General features: G+C 35.9%; 1 protein-coding gene across 10 annotated transcripts in view; it reads left to right on the top strand.

Moving 5' to 3' along the window:
- Nucleotides 1-13,192, top strand: part of C8H4orf33 (chromosome 8 C4orf33 homolog) — a 583,530-nt gene that overhangs the window by 154,906 nt on the left and 415,432 nt on the right. Inside the window, exon 12 of one of the 10 annotated variants that reach the window (XR_014813040.1) lies at nt 10,730-10,845. The exons of the other annotated variants lie outside the window; for them this stretch is intronic. The gene's annotated coding sequence lies outside the window, so the exon portion shown is untranslated. Of the gene's footprint in view, nt 1-10,729; nt 10,846-13,192 lie in introns of those variants that run through there. 10 annotated transcript variants of the gene reach the window in all.

Below are 13,192 nucleotides of genomic sequence, written 5' to 3'. Positions count from 1 at the left end.
AAGATGTAGAATTAAGTATCACAAAATATTCTTCAAAAAATGGAGATTAAAATCATTTTTAGAGAAATAAGCTGAGAAATTTTGTTATAGCAGACTAGCAATGCAAGAAAACCTAAAGAAAGTCCTTTATAAGATATAAGGATTTTTTTTCTTATTTTCTAACTTTTCTAAAGGGTAATTTGTTGCTCAAGAAAAATATATAATAATTGCCGCTTCCTGAATTTCCCAATACTAAGAAAAAAGCAGACTACGCTTGGAATTAGGGAGGCAGTATATACCATATCTGAGTAGCCTCTTTTTTTTTTTTTTTTCAATGAGTAACCATTTTTTGAGTGACTCACAAGATTGCCGGTTTTGAGTGGTACCAGTAGCAAAAGATGGCTTTAGAGATGCTTTGGGATAATGCGCAAGTTACTCTATCACTTTAGCCTTGTGACCTAGTGGATCTAACTATATTAAAGTGTCCACAGCAGTTATGTACGCTCAATGGGAGCCTTTGCAATCCCCAGGAGAAATGCATCACAGATCCTTAAGATTTTGAAGCAAAGATATACCCTTTTCACAAATAATTATTTGTAAAATAGTTTGATATTGGGCCCTGACTGTGGAATAATAAGCCCCATGAGACCTAAGCTGCCTGTCATGAACTGGGTGTTACCTGGACCACCAAGCAATAATGGAATGTGCATCAGCAATTCACTTGTCAGGTGAAAGTTCATTATTTGATATCAATCTCCAGCAGCCCTAAAGACATGTGGGTTTCAAGCGTAAGTACTTAAACTCTCCTGCTGTCTTGACATCTCATTCAACCAAAACCTATGCCTCCTGAGGTATGCCTCTTGTTATCTACACTTAGGAAGAAAAATATTCAGGCCTGTTTGTAGATGGTTCTGCATTATAAGAAGGCATCAGCCGGAGTTTGATGCTGTAGCATTATGGTCTAACTTAGGAGTGATTAGGAAGGACAATGGGGAACAAAGTCCTCCCAGTAGCAGAATATCAAGCAGTATATCTTGCCCTATTTGACTGAAAATAGATATGGATAGAAAAAAAAGACCTAACATGGATTCAAAGGAAATAGCTAACAGTTCACCCAAATGGTCAAGGACCTGGAAATAACACAATCAGGAAATCACTGACAAGAAGGTGTGGGGAAGAGATCTGTGGTTGGAACTTTGAAATGGACACAGAATGTGAGGACAATTGTGACCCTCATGAATCCCCGCTAAATCACACCTATCACAGCGGGGACTTTAAGTAATCAGATGGATGAGATGACCTGTTCTGTGGATGTGTAAGCCTCTTTCCCTGGCAATGCTAGTGTTTACTTGATGGGATTATTAATAAAGTACACATGATGGAATAAAAGGAGATTACGCAGGTACACAAAAAGATTTTTTTTTTCCTCACTAAGACTGGTCTGGCCACTTGTACTGCTATGTTTATGGTATGTCAGAAGCCAATGTTAAGTCCCAGATATGGCACTATTCCTCACAAGAATCAGCTAGCCCCACCATGGCAGGTTGTTTACATTGGTCTTCTTCCATCACTGAGGAATCTGGCAGTTTACCCTTTCTGAAATATTACATTCTATGTTTACAATCCTTTTGTTACTATAACACATGGGGATATAGTATATATATTGAACCAGTTACTCATATATGTTGCTGTTTTTCCAAGGACCAGAAAATATGGAGATGGGAATCAAGGTGTGAGGGTGAGAATGACTCCGTTCAGTATTACTTCTTATAATTCCCATGGCCAATTTATCTTTCTGTCTCTATGCATTTCACCTCTGTTTGTTGAGAAGTATTAGTTCCCAAGGGGGAAATATTTCCCACAGGGAACACAACATTGATCCCATTGACCTGGAATTAGAGGTTTCCCTAGTTAGTTTGGCATTCTTCTGCCAATCAGCAGGCATGAGTTTGTCAATAACTGGCAAAAAGATTATCACTACGTTGACTGGATTACTGATTCTGATTAAAGAGTTGTATGTTGCAACCTATTGACTAAGCGTGTCAGCTGTTTGGAGTTCTTAAAATCATAGGGTGACCTAAACCTTTATTCCTGAAGTTTATGAGTCATTAGTAGTTCTGTTTGAAATTGAGTTGCTTTAATTTTCCAGTAAGTTTTACCACTGGATGTAAAGTCTATTGGGGGAGATAAAAATTATATGAGCATAAAATAAGCACATAATTACAAAATCTGTTAAGTGTTAAAAGAAAGAGAATAACTTGGAAATTAATTTAAATCAAGGGATCAGGGAAGGACTGAAATAATAAAAAAAAAGCTGAGGTCTTGATGATATGCTTCAGCTAACATGAGGAAGACTGGGGAATGAGCATTCCAGGCAGAGTGAAATCTTGTGGAAAGAATTTGTCTTGGTTAAGGAATTACATAAGGACTGATATGACTGTAATGTGTGCACCAGGGTGATAGATGGAAATAGACGGGGCTAGAGAAGTCGGCAAAAGCCAGATTATATGGGAGTCATACAAAATGTAAGGAGTTGGGACCACTTTTATTAGCTAGGAGAAAACTTGAGGGGTTTAAAGTAAGGAATGGTAAGAAGCAATTTATGTTTTATAAAGATATTTGCCTTTGAGGAGGGTGACTGGATTAGAGGTGACAAGAATTGATAGAAAGAGGATGATCATGAGGTTATGGCAATGATCTTTTAATAGATAATGGTAATGGAAAGGGGGATGGAGAAAAAGAACAAATGGATGGATCAGAAATATATTTACAGGAAGAGTGAATAAGACTTGGTGATGTACTGGAAATGAGGAAGAGGAAGAAATTGATGACAATTTCCAGGGTATATCATGAAAAACTGGGTAAATGGTAAAATCAGTTACTGAGATGTGGTGACAGTGATTCAAGTAGATTTTGTTTTGGGTTAACTTTTAGACATGTTATTTTTTATATGATTGGTGAGATACCAAGTAAGATACCCAGAGGACATTTGGATGTATGAATTCTAGTCAGCTTTATGATTGCTGGCCACTAACAAAAATGATTTTTGAATCCCTGAGAATAAAAGAGGTCAGCTAGGGAGACAAGAAAGAAAAAGAAGGTAAGTGGACTTAGGACAGAGCCTTGGGGAACCCTAATGCTGTGAAGAGGAAAAGAGGAGAGCAAAGGAGAATTACAGTGAACACTTGGGCTAACTGAATAGTCACTCCATATTTATATTATATAACTTATGTTTGTAAAGGATATATACGTATATACTATCATTAATTATCAAAGTTGTATGATATATAATTTCATATAACATACTACTGCATGTTTTTGTCAGTGTAATTGTTCATTTAAGAGGTAAGTATTTGGTTTAGAGTCAGGAACTTGAGTTCAGGTTCCACCTGGGCCACCTCGCAGTTATGTGATCTTGCAAGTCAATTAATTTTTAGACTTCAGTTTCATTGTATGTATAATAGCTATATGTTATTTTAGGATTAGAAGATTTGATACCTAATATGTATGAATGACATTAATGAGTACAGAGCAAATACTTTAAAACTGGTTTAACTATTACTGTGTTGTTATTGCTATTGTAATCTTTAGGATCTTGTGCTTGTCACAGTTTCTCTTCTGTTCACAGGGAATTACTGTACTGTTGTCAACTCTCTCCTGACATCTTTTGTCTGGACTTGAGCATTAGTAGGATTGCTGTATCCCTTCTTCCTTCTTTTATTCTCTGTGTAACAGCTGTCTTAAAGCATGCATTGAATTGATTTAATCTCTGTTTAAACATTTTCAGTGCCTTCTTTTTCCTACTTAACCCCCCAAGTTACTCTCTATCTCATTAACTTAATTATTTACTTATTTTCCTGTCTCTCCCTCAAATGTGAGCTCTTTAGGACAGTAATCTAATCTTTTATGTTCACTGCTATATCTCCATATTTAGCATAATGGATGGCACTTATTAGAAGCTTAATAAATACCTTTTATTGTATATGCATGGTAATCACCACCACTTGGAATTGCTGAGGACAAGAATTGTTTCGTTAACCTTTCTATTGTTAGCATCTAGCATATTGACCAGCACATAGTAACTACACAATATGTATCTGCTGAATGAAACAATGCATGAATAAATGAATAGATCAGTTAATCAAAAGTGATTCTCTAATCGTAGCATCTCCAATAGCTAAGTTTACATCTTTCATCGTAATACTTGAGTGTATTATTACATTGGAAAATAAAAAAAAAACATGCCAGAAGTACTTAAAATCATTGCATCAAATGTGTAAAATATGAAATCAGCATGTCCTAATATGACCTCTTTGAGAACAGAGAAAGCATTTGCCCTTCCTCACTATGTTACAGCTCCTAGCACGCAATCATATATACACCTTCCCTCTTCAGCTGATCTGTAAGTAAGGAGGAAATATAATTTGTATTACAGCACAATTTTAGATGGGTTTTCTCTAAAAATGCTTTTGAACCAGTTCTTTGGAGCAACCAGGAAATATATTGACCCACATTTCTGGGCAGTGTATTTTCTTCCTTCTCATCTGTTACTGTCATTCAAATAGTGTGATGCTTCCATAGACTGGTAGGCAAACCTAATTGGAAGTTAATTACAGAGCTCTCAGCTGGACTGTTTGACTTGCCACACATATTCCTAAACCTAATGGGGATTAGGTTATTTTTAAAATAAACTTCTACTGTAAAGACAAAGTTTAAATAAAAAAAAAAATCTCATGTGTATAGATCTAGATTAAGTCCCTTACCAATTCATACTTTCTGACATCTATTGGGACTGTTGTAACCCATGTTTCTTGGTTCGATTTAATAGAAGGCAAAGTCTCATGTGTGAGAATTTATATTACACCTCTGTGAGGTGCACAGTTTCTTTCCTTTCAAAACTAAGTTCAGGTGTGCTCTGGGATTTCTTTGACTTAAAAGGCTTGAGTGTGTTAAAACTATATAGCTACTGCTGGGATTTTAGGATTTTCTGAGATTTAAGTCTCTGATTCTAGACCCCGTATCTTAAGAGTTTTTTTCCTTGTTAGGAAAACACCTGGTCTTAGACCTCCCAGTAGTGACAGGTATGTTCTGAGGATTAATATTAATGTTTAAAATATACAGAGTTCTGTAGATGAAATATGTTTCTTTGGTTCAAAACATTAGTGATCCAGCTGAGTCCTTTCAGGTATAAAAATCGAATCAAATGTGTTTATCAGAACATTGCCTTCAGTGTGAATGCTCCCCACATGGTTATATATATCTAGCATATGCACAATTTATTAAAATATCTTATAGATGCAGATGGATGAAAATAATGCACTTGAAATTTAATAATGTTTAATTTACCAAGTACTTCATCACAGCCATGGCATAAAAAATCTCAAATTCTGTTTTGTAGATTTAGCAATAGAGCTGTAGTAATAGAACTGAATCTTCTAGATGATTTAGTCCTCTCATCTCACTCTGTCCTCCTGGTAGAAATTGCATCCTTCCTTGCCTAAATTTTTACCCGACTTTAAGACCAATCTATATGATAATAACTGCCTGAAGTCCTCAATTTGACACACCCTTTCTGTACTTTACCTGTGTTCTTTTAATTTATTACTGCTGGTGTTTTCTGCATTGATTTGATGTTTTCAGATGTACCAGAGAAGACTGTGTTTCTTTAGACTCTGAAAATTAAGAATCACTGTTCTTTGATGTCTAGCAAAGCATCATGTTTACAAACAGGGAAGTTATTAGCATCTTACATATTACAAATTAGGCACAGCTGGAGACTGTGTCAATTTCCTAAGGCCAATTAACATAGAGAAGCAGTAAGTTACTAATAATGCTGGACTTTGTCCACTATTGAGTAGGCATAGAATAAACTCTTCTAGAACCATTCTGTTCATATTCCATTTGTTACCTTTAGAATAGAATAGGAGATTTTTATAAACTGAAAGAACTCCAGTGCCTTTTGCAGTATGAAATATTTTAGGGTAGGAGAGTCAGGCTCTATAACTACCATTTTGGTGGACATTTTGGCCATTAAATAAGAAAAAATATTCGTGAATAAATATTATACACTTATAAATATATACAAACAAGAAAATAAATACTTAAAGCAGTTGTCATCTTTTATGGAAACAAGTCATAAAGGAAATAAAAAAATCTCATTTCAGTTCTTTGAAAAGATAGTACATAGTCGATGCAAGGTCTTCTTTGATTAACTTTTAATAAAATATTTGTATTACACCTGTAAAATAGTTTATCTCATTGAATATTATTATCACACATTAGTGTTGTGAAATATTTATTGAGTTTCTTGCATAGTACTTGGCGCATAGCATTAAACAAATAATTCTTGAATTTATTAAATTATATTGAAGAACCATTAATTTTTAATATATTCTGTATTAGCAGTAAGGTGTGTTTAGAGCCAAATGCAAACAATACATTTAAAATTAAAATCTATTTAGTCTGTTAACTCTAGACCACATGCTATTTAGAACGGTTGTATTTTGGATCCAAATTACCCATTTTTTTTCCTATTACTTTAGTATATTAGGTCAACTTAACACATGCATAGAAGATGAATTTAGGTGCTTGAGTAAGAGACTGGCCACACTGAAGCAGCTGCCTTAACAGCTGTAGGAGTTGGTAAACCTCAGGGGAGAAGACTCCTCAGCAATTTACCATACTTCCCTTCCCTGGGTTTTCTCAGAGTGTGTTCCAGAGAACCCCAAATCCTTCTCACTTGTTCCGGAAAAAAGAAATTCTATATCCAAATAAGTTTGGGCAATCTTGTTTACTGTAGCTCTCTCCTGGTGAGTCATAATGCATACTAACATGTTAAAGATCTGAGACCTGTTATATACATATTTAACACAGCATTTCTTAAAGTGTATTTGCCCATGAGATCTTTTTTCAAGTAAGTGCTATTAATGTCCCAAGAGTCTAATTTCTCTTCAGCATTCTTTGGGCAATGCTGTCTTAAGGTGCTATTGATAATTTACATTGCTTATGAAGGCAAGATGAAGAAAAAGAAAACATGAAGATTTTGGACATTAGAAAAAGTTGGAGGGGATGCCCTTGAGGGAGCAAAAGAAGCAGCATGGGAATCTATTGGGGTGATGGTCAAGTGGTAGTCTGTCTGTGATTTCATAACTGTTAATAAGTACCATATGTAAAAGGGATCTCTTTTGATGCTGGGTCTATTATCCATCTTAATTCAGAAATAAAATTCATTTGAACCAAGGGGCAAAGGTGATTACAATATTTTAACTTGTAACACAGACAGAATTTAAATGGAGATGGAAATCAATAAAAAAAATAGTAAAATCACAACACAGGAAGAAGCCTTGACAGATATATTCTATCTCTATTCTGTTTTGGAAATTATTTAAAACAAAACACATCTAATTACTTTGTTGATATATTTTCCCAATTTTCCTAACTATGTCATTAAATTCTTTATAATATTAAATCCAAATCACTTCTCTTACAATTCAAACCTGTTTCCTCATGTCTTGTCTTTGTGTGAATATTGGTTTACTAACACTTAATGGAATTTTGTAATTTTTCATCTGAATTTTTAAATTAAACCCTTGTTGTGCTTAGAAAAGGGGATTCTAAATGTGTTCTGAAGCTAGATTTCTGCCACAGAGAAAATGACAGCTATGTCCTGTTCATTTTTGACTGAAGTATTTTCACAGCCTCCTACAAAAAACAAGAGACATAAGTGCCTATTTGCTGGGAAGAGGGCGAACGAGGTTTGGTAACATACTTGAGAAAGTGATAGGATTTCTCTGTATCTGGCACCTGGAAACACAAAAGCAGTTTATGTGAAGATAAGTTACTGACTTAATAACCACCCAGATAAATAAAGTTAGGTAGCATGTGGATTTTTCAATTCTCTTTCAAGTCAAGTTTCTAGTGAAAAAGAGGGACGTCGTTGGTGTCAGGTGGTGCTTCAAGGACAGGAAAAGCACCTTGGAAAACAGACCCAGGTGCTCAGAAGGGATTCTGGATTGAGACTCGACTCCCAGAGTGCTTTTGAACACCATGAAGAATGTATTCATCTACCTTCAGTTCAATAATTAATGTCGCTATTCATACAGATACTCTTAGAATAACAAGTACAGGTGACTCAAGACTTTAAAGAGATTTCATTTAAGATGCTTCTTTTCATGGCATATTTTGGCCTCAGTGGGTATATTGTTATGTCTTAGGGTGACACAAAGTGGAGATAGTGTTTTTAAAAATTAGGAGATTTTTTATGACCTCTTAAAAAGAAGAGATAGTGGACTATTTGAGAGAATGTTTTACTAAATTTTTATTTATCATCCAAAGGGGAGCAAAGGCTTCAAATGATTGGCATAGCACTATGGAAGCCAGAAGATTATTTGCACTTGACATGGAAGGTGACTTTGCCTTCAGAACTCTGGAGTTTTGTCAGGCAAAGCTTGGTGCCCCTGAAAGGGGCTTCTGTCCTATGTCTCATCTGAATTCTAAGGAGTCTGAAACTGAAACAGCTTCATGGAGAAAAGAAAACAGACAAACAGCAAACACACACACACACACACACAATCTGTCTCACTTTCCTGGGGTTTTGAAGAACATCTTGTTATGGCTGTTGTCATAGAGAGGAGAGCTGTTCTCTGGTATTTTCTCTGGAGTTCTAATTCTACCAGCCTCTGGCTCAATGGCGGCTATTTCTAGCCAGCATCTTGCATGTGTTTTCCTTTGTATATAAAGGACATTTTACTTTGTGGATAAGGAGATAATCATCAGATATAGCATGTGCTGGACATGATTTTCCAACACGTACATCAAATTTTCTGCCGTATTATCAAATGTGTTTTTCATATTTTATATATGAAAATTTATTTAACCCTATGATTATATTTGTAATTTGATTTTTAATTTATTCATCCTTGTATTCACTGATGCACAGAATTTTAGTTCTGATAGAGACCTTTGAGACCATATGCTATAAACTTCCACTATTTACCACTGTGGTGAAGTTATTTATTTGTCTCAGGTTACATGATAGCTTGTTGAAAGAGTGGCAGTTAGAACATAGACTATCTGAAATCATATGCGATCATAAATTGTTGAAATGCCTGTTCTGAACTTAAGAAACGATTTCAACATTAGCCGATTCTTTTATTTCAAAACAGTATTGGACAAATGGTAAGTTCTCAATCAATATCAGTAGCCTGAATTAATATTATTTGTTGAATGATAGTGATTTAAATAGTGATTCTTGTGCACTTCTTAAATTTAATATTTAAAATAATCTTTTGGAGTTCCCGTCGTGGCTCAGTGGTTAACAAACGTGACTAGGAACCATGAGGTTGTGGGTTCAATCTCCGGCCTTGCTCAGTGGGCTAAGGGTCCAGCATTGCCATGAGCTGTGGTGTAGGTTGCAGACACGGCTTGGATCCCACATTGCTGTGGCTCTGGTGTAGGCCGGCCGCTACAGCTCGGATTAGACCCCTAGCCTGGGAATCTCCATATGCCGCGGGAATGGCCCTAGAAAAGGCAAAAAGACAAAAAATAAAATAAAATAATCTTTTACCTATTTATTTTTGTGCATAAATTAGTAAACTCACTTGCCACATAAATCTTTAAATTTAACCTCTTGCACATGGAGACAAAGGTGTCAACCACAGTGTTTTTTTGATTCAAGTAAATTATGTCTCAAATGTCCATTATATCTCTGCTGACCCATTTGGCAAGACATGCTCACTTTTAAGTATAGAAACAGTCTTCCCTGAGTTGGAAGATAATATCCGTTACACATTTGGAAGTGTCTCTTTGCAGATGGAAAGATGAAAAGTAACTGAAATGACAGCTAGTACTTTGACACTTAAAATGTTATCCAGGCTTTATCAACCAATTTACATCGCAAAAAAAGGTAAAAACAAAACCAGTTTTTAGGGAGTTCCCGTCGTGGCTCAGTGGTTAACGAATCCGACTAGGAACCATGAGGTTGCGGGTTCGGTCCCTGCCCTTGCTCAGTGGGTTAAGGATCCGGCGTTGCCGTGAGCTGTGATGTAGGTTGCAGATGCGGCTCGGATCCCGCGTTGCTGTGGCTCTGGCGTAGGCCAGTGGCTACAGCTCCGATTCCACCCCTAGCCTGGGAACCTCCATATGCCGCGGGAGCGGCCCAAGAAATAGCAACAACAACAACAACAATAATAATAACAACAACAACAAAAAAAGACAAAAAAAAAAAAAAAAGAAAACCAATTTTTAATCAGAGGTTTATATATTTGGTTCAAAAAAGCTTATAAAGGTTTTTTTGGTTTTTTTTTTCTATTAAGCAATTGTACACTAACACTAATAGGACGAAGTCACCAGTAGGAAAAACAATAGCATCTTTGATTTAGATAGGTCTCTTAACAATTAGGTGTTATAAAAAATGGGAAGGTTTATTTTACTTGTCTATTTGTATAGGTGTCCTATGTCCATCAGAGATACAGCATTTATTATTTAAATAAAATCTAGCTGGGCCGATACTAGTGAGAGTGACATCATTTATCTTTGTATTAGTGTCTTTATGATGACATTATACATGCAGTGATAGAGGTGAATAATGAAAGGTATATCAATTTCAATAATATTTTAAAGGAACAGAGTTAATCTTTTAAATTTTGTCTCATTCCTGATTCTTAAAATTTTGTTTTTATGTGTCAACTTTGTTCATTAAATAACCTCTTTTATTCATCTTTACCTTTAAATTTTGAAAATGCCATAATAGATGCAGAATGTTGCCTTTGGGATGGATCAGCAATGGAATCCTGCTGTGTAGCACTGGGAACTCTGTCTAGTCACTTATGATGAAATGCGTAATGTAAGAAAGAAGAATGTATACATGTATGTATAACTGGGTCACCATGCTGTACAGTAGAAAAATATATATATATATAAATAAATGATAAAAAAAGAAAATGCCATAATTAACTTCTCTCTCAAAACTGCATTTATTGTGTCTCTAACCCCTTCTTTATGACATCCTCAGAATCATCAATTTAAAGACTGGGATACACCATCTTGTGTTTAATTTGCTGTTACTCAGTTGGTTATGAATACTATTACCACTTTTAAGTCCTTTATGCCTTACTCTGCTGTTCTCTCTCATTTTCACATAAACTGGTATGTGAGCTGAAATAGATCCTGTTATGTGGAAAGAGTCAATTAATGCACACTTTGATCTAATAAGATAGGCTCTATCCTTGGATAGGATTTATGGGCATGACAGTAAAGTCTCTCACTCTATCCCAGTAGAATCCTCCCAGTTGAACAAGCTGTTAGGCATTTGGAAATCTTTTCTGATTTTCTATATATGGCTTCTCAGCCTAGCTTTCCAAACTTTCATGGTGTAAATTATCCTTTTTAAAATCTAAAATGTGCTTGAGATATTTCTGAAATTTGTTCTCAATATAGACAGTGTTTAATTGAAGATGTAACTGTGGGTTCAAATGCCTTCTCCTGAATTATCATCAGGTGTCTAAAACAGCAGACAGTAAACTGTCTTCTTTTCAGCTAAGCGCCTATTAAAGCTCCTGGCTGTATTTGTTATAATACCAGTCAGTTGGAATGAAGCCATTCCAGACTGACTTATCAATCATATATACTACAATTTTGACCCACTCTTTCCATGCAGTAATCTCTGCCATTTCCTTTTAAAAATTAGCCAACACATCTTATTTTTTTTTAACCTGTAAGTTCCTTGAGCCTCTCTGATGTACTTAGTGGACAAATGGATAGAACAACACAGTTTCTAATTTATAGAGAGATTGTATTCTGCAAGCTCATTTGTAAGTTAGTTTAAAATAATGACACTCATCCCCCACCAAAGAATGCTGTACTTGTTACTTAGGTTTTGGGGGGCAGTCTTCAAGTCTTTATTCTTATAATTTACCATAGCACATGGTACATAGTACGTGCTAAATAAAATTTGTGGAATGACTGACTGGATGTAAAACTAACACTATAAATCCTAACCACAATGTAGAAACCCATTCCTATGAGAAAATGCTTTCATAGTTTCACCTATGAGTGATGCCAGCAACAAAGTTTTCTGTAATGTACTGGAGTAAGACTCATTACCAGTTTGCACAATGTGAATAGAAACTTTGGGTCCAGTAGGTCTGTCTTCCTGGGAGGCCTTTTAAGTCCTGCAAAGCTTGTGCTCCTCCCTTTCTTTTCTTCTGCTGGTTCCATGAATTGGTTTCCTATTTCTCTGACCCTCTATGTAGTTTCTTATTTTTAAACTACTGGTCCTGACATAAGGAGGAAAAATTCCTGCTTTTCAAGGGGTTTTCCTCTTTGTCTTCTCTTCTTTGTGCTAATAAAAAGAAAGCAAAGTGTACCAAATATTTAAAAAGAAAGAAAACAATACAAAAGACTCCCAAACTTCTTTCTGTGTTTACTTTTTATGTTTTATTTTCTGGTTGTTCACAATAAGGAAGTAGGATTTTGGAGTTCCTGCTGTGGCCAGTGGGTTAAAGATCCAGTGTTGTTGCAGCTGTGGTGTAGGTTGCATCTCCAGCTCAGATTCCAACCCTAGCCCAAGAATTTCCATATGCCTCGGGTGCAGCTGAAAAAGAAAAAAAATAGGAAGTAGTTTTATGTAAACACCAAAAGACAGATATTTTACTGTCAAAGGACAATTAAAAGACTTTTGTATTTAGAATGTTTGTGGTTAGGCTTTCCTGGGCCAGAGTCCAGTAGTAGAAGGATGGACAGAGGCCTCATGGGTCTTAAGGCAGAGTTTATCAATTAACTTTGGCCATATTGATGCTGAAAAAAAAAAACATTCTGAAAGTCAAGAACAGGCAATGGCAAACAATTCTCTCTAGTTCCTGCATCTGAGTTTTGACAGGGACTCAGCTGATGGAGATGCAGGTGAGGCTTAGGTCTGCTCCTGGGGTCTCATTCTTCTGAGATCAGTGGACTACACAGGCCATGTTCTTCTCATGTCAATGGCAGAATGAAAGAGGACACACCCAGTTCTATAAGCACATCTCAAGCCTCTGCTTGTTAATATCCCATTGGCCAAAAAGACCTGGCTCCCAGTCAAGGACCAGAAAATGAATTCCCCATCTTGTAGGAGGAATAGCACAGTCACATGGCAAAGGGTAAATATAAGGAAAGGTGAAGAATTGAGAACAATAATGCAATCTACCATCCAGGACTATATGGAGAACATGTGCAGGCC

This window comes from Sus scrofa, chromosome 8, assembly GCF_054392235.1.
Source record: "Sus scrofa isolate SSC_HxYL_T2T_F1_AM1 chromosome 8, Sscrofa_HxYL_maternal_Yorkshire_Landrace_v2.0, whole genome shotgun sequence".
NCBI lineage: Eukaryota > Metazoa > Chordata > Mammalia > Artiodactyla > Suidae > Sus > Sus scrofa.
The sequence above is the reverse complement of the archived record's forward strand: the minus strand, read 5'-3'. Positions and strand labels throughout refer to the sequence as shown.